The sequence below is a fragment of the Lepidochelys kempii genome, chromosome 24, assembly GCF_965140265.1.
Source record: "Lepidochelys kempii isolate rLepKem1 chromosome 24, rLepKem1.hap2, whole genome shotgun sequence".
Lineage (NCBI taxonomy): Eukaryota > Metazoa > Chordata > Testudines > Cheloniidae > Lepidochelys > Lepidochelys kempii.
The window spans coordinates 7234920-7247296 of record NC_133279.1 but is presented as its reverse complement, the minus strand read 5'-3'; the positions used below and the strand labels follow the sequence as shown (position 1 = coordinate 7247296).

At 43.9% G+C, this 12377-nt stretch overlaps 1 protein-coding gene across 1 annotated transcript in view; it reads left to right on the top strand.

The window, feature by feature from the left end:
• GOLPH3L (golgi phosphoprotein 3 like) overlaps positions 1-7391 on the top strand; it is a 63877-nt gene extending 56486 nt beyond the window's left edge. The window contains exons 6-7 of the mRNA XM_073322593.1: positions 5865-6086; positions 6989-7391. The gene's annotated coding sequence lies outside the window, so the exon portion shown is untranslated. The remainder of the gene's footprint in view (positions 1-5864; positions 6087-6988) is intronic.
• Positions 7392-12377: the final 4986 nt, after the last annotated feature.

Here is a 12377-nt window from a genome sequence, read left to right as displayed (position 1 = left end):
TGTATTTTATTTTCTCAGTTGTCAGGCATCCAGGCAGGGGGCAGCTTGCTGGGGGGAAGCAAGTCCAAGCTGGTCCAAGCTCCACCCACATGATCTGCTGCTCTGAATAGATTGTGCTGAGATTTAAAATATACTGCATGAGCACCATTGGGTGGTTAGAGCGTAGCTCCCCATAGAAGACCTCTGGCAGGGTCCTTGAACCGGGATCCCCCTTGTCTGAAAGCAAAAGTGGTGGGGTAGGTTCTATGCTACCTACCAGTGTGGCCTAGTTGGTAAGGTCTCGGGTTAGGCACTGGGATATTGGAGTGCGAGTCCTGGCTCTGTTTACTAACTGACTTTAGACAAGTTATCACCCTGCTTTGTGCCTCAGTTTCCCAATTTGTTAAAGGGGGATAGTGCTTCTGGGCTCCTTTTATCAGAGGGGTAGCCGTGTTAATCTGTACCCACAAAAACAACAAGGAGGCTGGTGGCAATTTAAAGATTAACAGATTTATTTGGGCATAAGCTTTCGTGGGTAAAAAACCCACTTCTTCAGATGCATGAAGTGAAAATTACAGATACGGGCATAAATATATATTGGCACATGAAGAGAAGGGAGTAACCTTACAAGTGGAGAACCAGTGTTGAAGGCCAATTCACTCAGGAGGGATGTGGTCCACTCCCAATAATTGATGAGGAGCTGTCAATATCAAGAGAGGGAAAATTGCTTTTGTGAAGAGCCAGCCCCTCCCAGTCCCTATTCAAGCCCAAACTGATGGTGTTACCTTTGCAAACGAATTGTAGCTCAGCAGTTTCTCTTTGAAGTCTGCTTTTGAAGGGTTTGTTTTGTTGTTGAAGGATGGCTACTTTTAAATCTGTCATTGAGTGTCCAGGGAGATTGAAGTGTTCTCCTGCTGGCTTTTGTATGTTACCGTTCCTGATGCCTGAAGCCCATTCTCTGTCTGAAAAGCACTGGGGGGGCAGTTGTTATTATGATACTGAAAGGAGACATCTCTCACAGTAAACTGTGCAGCTCTGTCACACGCACGCCCCCACCCCCCGCCGTTCTTACACCAGGAGTGAAATAGTTAACAATTCTGATATTTAAATTCTTATAACTGGGCATCTGAGTTAACCCCTCAGTGTGATGGATGGGGCAGTTCACACCTCTTGGTGCTATTGTCCCAGGCTCTCTGCAAACTGGTCGACCCTGCTGAGTCAGGTCGACCTAGGTCACCTGGCATTGACCTATTTGTGCGGGTGTCTACACTCAGATTGGTCTACGGTGACACAGTAAAACCGCCTCCCCGAACGGCCCTGAGCCCTGGTTGACCTACTGAGATGGACGCAGTGTGAGCGTAGACACTGCGTGACCTATGTCGACCTTAAAAGTCCTCCAGCAGCTGTCCCGCAATGCCCGATTCCCTGCAGCAGTGGCTGCACTGGTCACAATTGTGAACTCCACTGCCCCGGGGTCAAGGAGACCAGCAACACCCCTCCCCACTTTAAAACATCCTGCGTATGTTTGAAATGCCCTTTCCTGGTTGTCCAGCTTGGGGAGCACACCTAGCAGCTCACCTTGTGTGCAACTTCCCAGCCAACCAGGGCCGCTCCCTGCACTAGACCCTCACCTGCCTGGAGTAGACCCGGACAACAGATCTCCTGGGACTGTAGACATCACATCTTTGCAACTGTAGCACCTAGGAACTTACTCTGCCTGTTAAAATGAAAAGGCAAATTGCTGGAGGACAAGACAGTAGCTTCAGAGAGGTGCCAGATACAGCATATAGATGCATACTAGCCGTTTCCAGGCCCTGTCTTTAGGTTGTTTGGAAACCAATGTATTAGGAGCAAAGCATGTCTGTCTATTTGTGGTATCTTCAAGTGACTGTATTAAGGGAGGGGAACAGCCGTAGCAAAACTCTTGGAGGGGGAATGCAGCCTAGATCAGCCTTCCAATAACACAAACACGCAGTGGAAATGACAGAGATCCTTGCTGATTGTCCAGTAACTGCAAGAGTGCATGGGGACAGATGTCACCAGTTCCTGCTACTACAGGTTAGACCCTGAGTGTTATTTCTGACTGAGAGTGCAAAGGGGTTTTAAAAGCTATTGAAGAGGCAATATATAAATGATCCTTTAATCAAGGAAGCAGCCCAACATGGAGATAATTTAGGATCCAGTGCTCCTCACCCAAGGAATCCGACAGATTTCAATGGGACTCTCAGAGAACGTGTTTGCAGGCTTGGAGCTGTGTCTACACTGCACACTAATCCCCAGTTTGTGGGACCCGGACTTGTGGACTTGGTGTTTCCCAGTCCATGCGTGAGCGTCCACACTGCATTGTAAACCTGGATTACAATTGCTGGACCTGGGTCTCACGGCTGTGCCACCGTGTCCATACTTCACTAACCAGACCTTCTGACTCAGGTCTGAGGCTTGCCCTGCGTCCACACTGCACAGTGACAGGCCTTGAACCCAAATCTCAGCAGGACTTGGGCTCTGACCCCCCCGCCCCGACCTCCCTCAGCAGGGTCCTACGAAGTGGGTTCTGAGGCCTTGCCGACCTAAGTCAGACTGATTTGTGTGTGGACGGAAGCAGGGAGTTGGGCTCAGCCCTGAGTCAGCGCTCAGGCTCAGTGTGGACATATGAGCCTCCCAGCCCAGGGAGACCAACTTGCTAGCTCAGCTCTAGCTAGTGTGCTAAAAATAGCAGAGAGGACATGGCAGCTCCTGCAGAGAGACAAGCGCTAACCACCTAAGCAGTCGTCCAGCAGCTGTCCCATGTGCCGTATTCCCAGCAGCAGTGGGGTTGGGTGGGCTTGACACTCTGCTAGTGTGAGTCCCAGGCTTCAATGTGGGCATACCACTACGGACTGCCAGATTAGATCAGGGCCAGCATCCATCTAGCCCAGTGTCCTGTCTCTGACAACGATGTGTCAGAGGACAGTGCCAGAACCCAACAGCAGGCAGATGTGAGAGACTCTATACCTCCCCTCCCACCCCAGTGAAGGTCTCATCCTGGTCTCTAATTGTTAGAGATCAGCTTAAATCCTGAAGCATGAAGTTTAATAGCCCTTCTAGAGTTGAGTCTTACTGTGAGTACTTACTACATTGGCCTAGCGCTCTGGAGACCTGTGCTGCTGGGTGACCATAGTCACATCATTTCCCCCTTTCTGTGCCTCAGTTTCCCCAGCTGTAAAATGTGGATCATGAGACTCACCTCCTTTGTAAAACCCTTGGAGGTCTACAGATGATAAGACCTAGGGATTATTATTATTTAGGCAAAACTTCCATGAACATCACTGGGAGTAAGCCTGAAGTCCTGATACAGCAAAGCTCTTAAACAGGTACTTAACTTTAAACATTTGCTTAGACTCCATTGAAGTTAATAATATACCCTTACATTTAAGTGCTTTGCTGTATCAGGGCCTGCCTGAGTAAAGAGCAATGAATAGGACCCTCATATATTTGCAGTGTTGTCATTTGAACATGCTCTTAATTAGCCTTGGTTTTCCCAATAGCACCCTGTTGTTTTTTTCCTGGCAAACTTCCCCTCTCCTCGGTTGTGATTTGAGACTCTATGAAAAGGACAGTCAGGTCTAATTGTCTAACCAGGCTGCAGCCCCTTTCCTGACAGTCTCTCACTCCTTGAGCAGTAGCTTCCACCTGATTATCAGTTCTCACACTGGGGATTCCCTGTGACTGTCTCAATTAACAGAAATCAGGCCTTAGACCTGTATAATGGGGGGTGGGGAATCCTTGCTTAGGTTACTTTCTGTGCCTTGGAGTATTAAAACAAATTTAAAATTCCCATTGATGTTTCACCATCTACGCTGTTTGCATTTCACTCAGCTAGGATGATGACTCTTGCTCATTCAATGTCAAGGCCCTGATTCTAGTCTGTTTCACTTTCCGGGTCTCATGGGACTGCATCCAAAGCCCATTGAAATCAATGGGCTGGTTCCCATTGACTTCAATGGACCGTTTAGCAAAATGCTGTTTAAATGCTTTCCTTCTGTGATATGTCAGCGCTGGGGAAAAACAGAGGGGCTAGATAAATAGACAGCTGTGGGCTCCAGCAAGGCAGAGGCCTCTTTAAATAATGATTTAAAGAAAACACTTTTTGCTGGGTTTTTAAATTATTTCTGTTGTTAATCTGGGCAGTTAAAAAAAAAACCCCGACCTAAATGTTGGGCCTAGACTAGCGTATCTGGCAAACAACCCTTTGAACTAACTTCTTTGCTGTTAGCATTCAGATCCCAAAAGAATGAGGTAGATGAGAGACATAACACCCACTAGCTATGTGTGCGTTATATTACTATTTACTTGTATTACAGTAGCCCTTATTAGCACCAGTTGAGATCCGGACCTCATTGTGCCAGGTGCTGTACAAATTTCTAGTAAGAGACAGTTCTTGCCCCAACCTAGGTAGAGAAGACAAGGCAAATGGTGGGAGGGGAAACCAAGGCAAAATGGCTTAAGCCACAGCAGGAATAAAACCCAGCTACTCTGAATCACAGGTCAGTGCTCAATCCACTGGCCACTGCCTTCTCTAACAGGCTAGCCCCACTCATTGTTCCCATTCAAAATCCCTAATGCCTGGATTTTATAACTGGACAGGGAAGTAATTTGCCCTTGGTTGCAATGTCTCTTAGAAAAAATGTAGCCCAGAAAATAATGTGCCAGCATGTTATACACAACAAAAGGGCCTTTCATACACACAGATTTCCGAGGGACAAGGTAATGCTACCTAAGTGGGAATTTATACTTTATCTTTAGTTTAGGTGTTAACACCCATTCTCTTATTTTCTTCCCTATTAAGGCATAAAAGCTCTCTCCCCCTGTGGTTTGTGGTCATTTCGCTCGGGTTTATTTTTCAACCAGAGCTTTATCCAATTATTATACCCCATGAAAGAGTGCAAGTCATCCTCCCAATGTATTTTTTTCCATCCGTTTTTTTTCTTGCGGAAACAAATGTAAAGAAAGTCACACAAGGATTTATTCTTATTGATTGTTTGTATTGTGGTAGCACTGAGTGGCCTGGATCAGGGCCCCACTGTACTAGGGACTATTGAAATGTAACACAGATAGTCCCTCCCTCAGAGATCTCACAATCCAGAATTTATTTAACTTTCCTTCTGTATCTGACTAACCATCTATACCTCCCTTAAAGCGTCAGATCCTAATAGGGTGGGATGGATGGCTCTTTCTTATCAGGAATTAGTAATAACCCAGAGTCGATGCTCTCCCATTGTAGTTCATCTAACCATCACTCCATGGGTTTGCTTGTCTCCTTGTTTGCGTGTGGGTTTTTTTTTTTTTATCTCAGCCAGTATTTCATAATTATTTTATTAGAAAAATCAACATTTTCCATGTGACCTTTTTCCTCTAGGGACAAGGCGAGTAAACTCTGCCTAGCAATCTCATAAAAAATCAAATTGGGTTAATCAGAAACGTAATACTATATGGGTTTCAAATGCCATGTTTAAGGATGCATGCACATACATCTGAAAATGTGTTAGGCTGAACTAGCAAAGACTAAATCCGGATTTTTCCACATGCTCTGTGGCTTGCAAGAAGGTGCTATGAAACTGACTAGATCCTTCAAACTCAGCTCTGAAAAAAATCCCCACCCCCTGCAAAATACCATCAAAGAAAAATCTTTCTAGCTCCAGCTAGCCCACTGGAAAAGCTCATATCTGGTTTAGGAATAATTAAATTGGATTGTCAAATTATCCTCTAATGATTATTTGTTTTCATTAGCTGATAAGAGCTGTGTTTGCTGGGGGGAGGGGGAGCTTTGGGAAGTGAAAGTATGATCATTTCTGCTTTTCTGATTGAATCTATTGATTGGAATCTCTGTTCGTTAACATCTTGATTAGCCAGGAACTGGGCGGGTGTGGGGGCAGAGATCCCCAGAAGAGAAGGACGGCTTTGGAAGCAAAAGGTGGATTTATTTTATTTTACTGGCAAGGGAAAGCTGCAGGAGGAGGGCCGAGACAGAATATCCCAGGGGCAGGAGTCCCTGGGTCCCTTCATCAGAAAGCAGGAGACCCAGCCATGGGTCCACAGGAGAAGAATCACAGGGAGGCGAAGAAGCGGAGGTGAGATCGTGGGAATTTCTGACGGGCACGTAGCAAAGAGGCAGCTGCAGACTGCTGGATCCCTATGAAGCACTGGGGAGAAAGGGGGCGGGACCCAGACTGAAGTAGCCAGAAAGTGAGCGTTTGATGGAGATTCTCGCCCCTTCCCCAGTTGATTCAAGGACAGGCAAGTGGGAGGCGGTGGAAACTTTGGGAGCCAGCTTGGACTTGTGGTTTCTTCTTTGGGGAAGATGTGGGGCTGCCAGGCAGGCAGGGGTCTGGATTCCACCAGATTTTGGAGGGAGTAGCTGTGAGTGTACTTGAAAATGAACTGCTCGGGTCTCTAATTGGGGGGCGGGGCAGAGGGGATTAATCAGAGAGCTGGGGGGCAGGTGAAAGGGTTGGATGGAGAGCGGGCAGCAAGTCACACGCAGCGAGCGTCTGGTTCTCTTCCCCCCCTTCCCCCCAGTCTCTCTTGTTTCCCTGGGCTGCAAAGTACATACTCGAGTAGTTAGTCTGTGTTTTTATTCCTGCTGCTCTCTCGAAACCTGGTTTTGCTACTTTCACAGGACAAAGGCAAGGAATAGAGGAAGGTTGATCCCACTCCCCCTCGCTTCGTCCTCACCCTAAGGGGGAATTTTACAACATTCCCTTCAGAGGTGGGGGTAAAAGAAAACCCCCAATTGCTGCAACTCCTGAGCTCTTTATTTCGCAAGGAGCTGGCATCTGATTGTTATATAAAACACCCCCTTTTAAAAAAACTATTCCCCCTCCACACCCACACCCACGCACAGCTTGGAGCCAGAGCAGACCGGTCAATATGCATCTGTGGCTGCATTTAATGGTGACGTGTATTTTCCTTGCGAGAAGCTGTACTGTAAAAATCTCTTCCCCCCCCCCCGCCCCCTTTGTGTTTCTTTTAGCATGACCTTCTCGGCAATTAACCCCCCTCTCCGCCGCTCCCACGAAGCAGAATGGTCATGTTCATATCACCGTGCATCTTGGGGTTAATATTCCAGCCTGTTCTGTCTCCGCCAGCTTTGCGTTTGGCACTGAGGACGGAAGCTCTGCGATTTTATTGTTATGATCACGAGAGAATCTTTCCTACGCTGAGCACAGACTCTCTCACGCCTTCACCTGTGGAAAAAAGATCGAGCAGCGTGTGAATGGACCAAACTGTAGTTTTCTGCGGGTGGTGGAATACATCTAAAGAGATCTGACTTTAGCAAATTATCTGGTTTTTCTGCTACAGCATCCCTGCAACCGAATCTAGGGAGCTGTCTCGCATACACAGCATTAGAGAAATTAACCACAGAATGATCCACAACAGAAACAAGACAAATGTGTAGCTCATTTAAGGACGATATAAAATCTCTGCGATTCTTACAAAATCTGCATTTTATTTTATTTTTTTCTGATTCAACTGGTAGGTCCGTGCGAACACAACACCCCTGCTTTGAGCAAAGGTTTTAGGGATTGGTGGGGGAGGAGAAACAACCTTGTTTTAAAATACATTTCCTACCTACTGCATCAAAGATGAAAGGGGAGTGGGCGGGGAAACCGGGATCTAAACGGATCCATTAAAGTTTCCTAGTTTTGTTTGTTTTTTAGGGGCTTAGAGAAAACAATAAATTGGCTCCCACTATTAAAGATGGAAATGACCGAGCGTTTTTTAAAAAGTGCACGCCGTGCAATATTGTGCTGCAGATCAATAGACAGGATGGAAATCAATGTGGAGAGGAGGAATACAAAAAACCAAAGGGCTCTCACCAGCCGGTTAGAAATGAAAAAGAATAAAAGCAACCCATTCCCTGACTCAGATCTACTCTCTGCAGTTCCCTAGAATGATCACTACACACGCCCCTGATGTAGGGGTTCGCTATAATGAACCCTACTGCGAGGTTTGGCTAAGGTCTCCTATAACCTTTAGCTTCCCCTGCCTTCAACTCACAGCTGAAGCATAAGCCCCTTTTAGCCCCCCTGCCACAAGCAAAGGGCATCATCTCTGTTTAGCAGCCAAATAAGTGGTCTTGCTGAAGGATCTAGTGAAGACAACACCACACAATCCCTATTGATCCCTTTAATGCAGCACTGAGATTTCAAAGAGGGGAAAGTTTGCACCAAGTTGATTTAAAAACCATCAACTCTCTTCCCTGCAGTTTTAAAGCAAAAGGGAGAGGGAGAGGGGGCTCCCAACAAATTATAGAATAAAAAGTAAAAAGTTTGGACAATACTAAAGATCTTTGGTTAAAACAAGAAGCAAACTCCCGAATGAACACAGACGGTTTGTCATCTCTCGGCCCTTGTTAATTTCACTCTCATTAAGGGATACTTTATTACAATATTTTATTGATCAGATTTAAACAGCCTCGAAGAGCCATGGGTTCCACTGTAATAGCGTCCAAATTAAAGCTTAACCCAATAGAAGTAGTATTTATTAAGAAACATAAAATACTGTAAATGCAAAATGATTCATAGCTGGGGCAGATACTTCACCTCCTTGCTGTCAGGAACTTGATCCATAGCATGGCAAATATAGGAATGTAATTCAATTTCCTTCCCTGCTATTTCCTTTATCTGTAAGGTAAACTACATTGGGGAATAGTCCAGGGAATAGTTTAAATAATGTTGATTACATTAAATCAAGTTAAATTCTCCTTTTTTTTACTTACAGCCACTTTTATAGCCCTCTAAAGGTTAACAGCTTACCAGATTTGTAAAAAAATTTCCCTGACTTCAAGATAATTCACTCTGCTTTTTATTAGGGACTTTAAATGGAGAGGAAAAGAGCTGTACTAATTTTCTCTTTCTCTTTTCTTTCTTCTTTTTTTATATTTGTGGACGTGTCGTGTTATAGTTACATTAGGTCTGAATGACCAGGAGTCACTTTCCCCTCTTTATACTGAGTGGTCTTTTCTTGGCTTATTTAAAAGCCTGTTTATGCAAAGTTAATATTTTTCTCCTCTCAGATAGTATCACTTCTCATTTTTATGTTTTATTATTTAAAATACTCAGTGTTTATCTATGTCTTCATTATATATAGGATATTCTATACAGCTTGATTCTATACAAAGCTGAATAATCAATATGTGTGTAATTATATATATTATTAAACATATATATATATATATATAATTTTCAGATCTCTACTGAATCAGATCCACAGAATATTTGTGTAATTACAACCACTTTACATTTTTCAACTGATAACACCAGTAGCCACTGATAATCAGATGGTGTTTCAGATTGTTCTTGTCTGCTACTTTACTTCTATATTTCATCTCCTATAACTGCTGTGATGTCTCACTGCAAAATGGGTTGGACGGATTCTGATCTCGTTTACACAGATGTAACTTCACTGACTTTCCTGAAACGGGTTCACAGTATGGTGTGAATGAGATCAGAAACCCCCCAGCGCCAGAGGGCTGCTTTAAATATTGAGTCATGTTAATATTTGTTTATCAGGTGAGAGTGAATTCCTGAGTCTTTCACTAGGTAGCTATTTAATGTTTATTTTTATTTTGGGGGCTGCCTCGCAATATCCTGCAGACCTCTGATTTTTTTATTGATGAAGTTTTTATTTTCAAATTTCTCCTTTTAAACCCGTAGCCCTCCTATCAATTACCAACTTGCCAAGTGGTTTCATTGTGTCAGGTTGGATTTGTTTATTGACTGGGGCAGAGTTGTTAAGGGGGAAAGTATTTTTTAAAGGCTTCAGCATAATTCCCAAAGAGTTGGCATTTGTTGGAAGATTACTTAAAATAAGTAAATACAAACAACTCAACAGCTTTCAAAAGTGAATATTATTTGAGAGGCAGCGAAATGATTTTTTCCCTCTTGAAATTGACATTAGACATAATTTAAATGTTCCTGTGTGGGTGTGAAATTTGATGTGTAGGTGCATGGGCATCCATATGGGTGCATTTGTGTGTGTGTGTTTGTGTGTATGTATAGATGATGTTTGTGTGTGTAGATAGATATAGATATCACATAGGTACAATCCAATTATCACAGGATGTTTTATCTCTTTAGATCACTGCCAGTTTGAAAATTTGAAGTGTTCGTGGTTAAACATCCATTCAGCTGATCTGGATAGACCTCTGAATAATGTAGACCTCTGAATAAAAGCATCTCTCATATGCACTGAGCATTTTAAATAATAAACACACTTACACGAAACAAATCTCGAACTCTCATTGTTATAACAAGGACATGCCGAGTTCTGACAACTTTCTTCCTTTGCAACTAAGGTGTTACATTCCTGGATATTTTGAGCTTTTAAAAATATGGTTGGCGATTATTTGCCCCCGACACGGTGCCTTTTAATTCCTTTAAAAATCTATTCTTGTTTCTAGGATTTTTTTTACATTATTTTAGCTTTGAGCATACTTATTTTTTAAACAATTTGAAATAAATCCCCTAAGTACATTAGGGCTCTTGACACCATCCGTCCTCTGTGGAGGCTAGATCTGACGAACAACAGGAGAAAGTTGGCTGGCATTTCATTAACAATGTTAGTTATTATTTCTGAAAAGCCCTAAAGAGGAGAAATATTAAATTTATGTAATGCAATTTTCATTTTTAAGGGGGCTAAATTGCATTAAACACAACTTCATTTCCTCGAAGTGAATGATAACTGAGAGAGCCTGTCTTTTCTGCTTAGCCATGGGGGTGGGGTGGGGGAGCCAACCAAATTGTAAAACAAAGTATTTTGTGTCTTTTAATGGGCTAGGGGAAAGTATTTCAATATATTCAGTGGAAGGGCCAATGTTCCTGCCAAACAGCAAAGTGATCAATAAAAAGCAATTAATCAACTAAATGGTGTTTTAAACTCTGTTCAGGAGAACTAAAAACCAAACTGATGAGGCTAGTGCCTTGAAGTGTTTGTGTGGGGGCCATATACAGAGGTGCCGGGAAACTCGGGAGTATGATATTATTTCATAATTAGGTTCCACTGGAATATAGATATGGCAACATTTGTCTCCACCGTAAAGCAATTGATCGGTATCTTTGAAGTCATTTGGGAGGCGCGATAAATTTCCAATCGCAGTATTTCCGTGTATTTTAAGTGTCCCAGTTATTTTAAGTTTGATTTACCCCTTTTTACACTTTAAAAAAAATAAAGAATATAGTAATCGACTTTTAAATAGCGATGTGTTTTGGACTATGGGGTGTGTGTGTGTTTCATTCTTGTTACACACCACGGAATGCCATTTCAAATGATTGAAGACACTGTGATCTGGAAATCGAACACGTCTCTCTTGGCACAGTTCTGACCAGGAATAAAGTTAGTAACCTCATGTTGGCATCCGCAACAAAACCTCTTTTTTGGCCATTTTACCACTGGATGAAACGAGCTGAAAGTGTGGAGAGAGGGGGACATTCCAGTGGCTAAGAGGTGCCCCTGCAAAACGTGGATTGCTGAGGGATGGCTTGCAGCTTTTCCTGGCATTTCTCTGCTTTTGGATTCGGAGCTCAAACCTGACCCTGATACCATCCTTGCAAGCTGAAATCTAAACTGCTTCTCCCGCTGAATAAGTAAGAGCGCGCCTTCTTCTAAAACCAGTGAGCTCATATATTTCTAAGTATAAACTGAACCCTTTGACATCTCTCTCTCTCTCTCTCTTGCCTGCGTCCCCCAAATAATTTAAAAACTCCCCAAGCCTGCAGTTATTTCAGTTTCAGTGGGAGAGGTGCCCGGTTCGTGCGTGAGTGTTTGTCTGGGGTACACGCGCTTCTTAACTCGGCTTTATTTCCATGTAGACACAACAAAAATATATTTTTTGCGTTCCTGCCTGGAAGCTTTGGCTTAGCAAAATGATTTTTTTAAAAGAGAAAGTCCCTGTATTTCCTGTTTCCATCCGAGCCCCTTTGGATCTATGGGGTGACTTTTGATTTTTGGATATGTTGTAAATATTTCCCTCCCGCCCCGACACCAGTTCGTCCGCCCCAAGCCCCTTCAGCACCGACGGGTTGGACAGCTCCTCCGAGAGCCTTGTAGTCGTTAGGGGCAGATTTGTCAAGGCGGTATCCGAGGGGGCAGTCACTTCAACCACAGGGCAGCCTACAAAAAACTTTCTCGGTTCAGCACTTGGGGAGGGAGGAAAATTACCGCCACCCGGGCTCAGACCCCAGCCAGGGAGCCGCCTCTGTCTAAACGCGAACTGATCTCTCTGGAAAATCTGCCAGTAGCTGCGCATCGATTGGCCTCCATGGGGCCTGTTTTGCTTTGCAGCTAGACACACAAAGTGCAACTGGAGGGGGAAAAAAAACCCCCCGGACTCTCAAACCATCACAACAAAACCATTAACC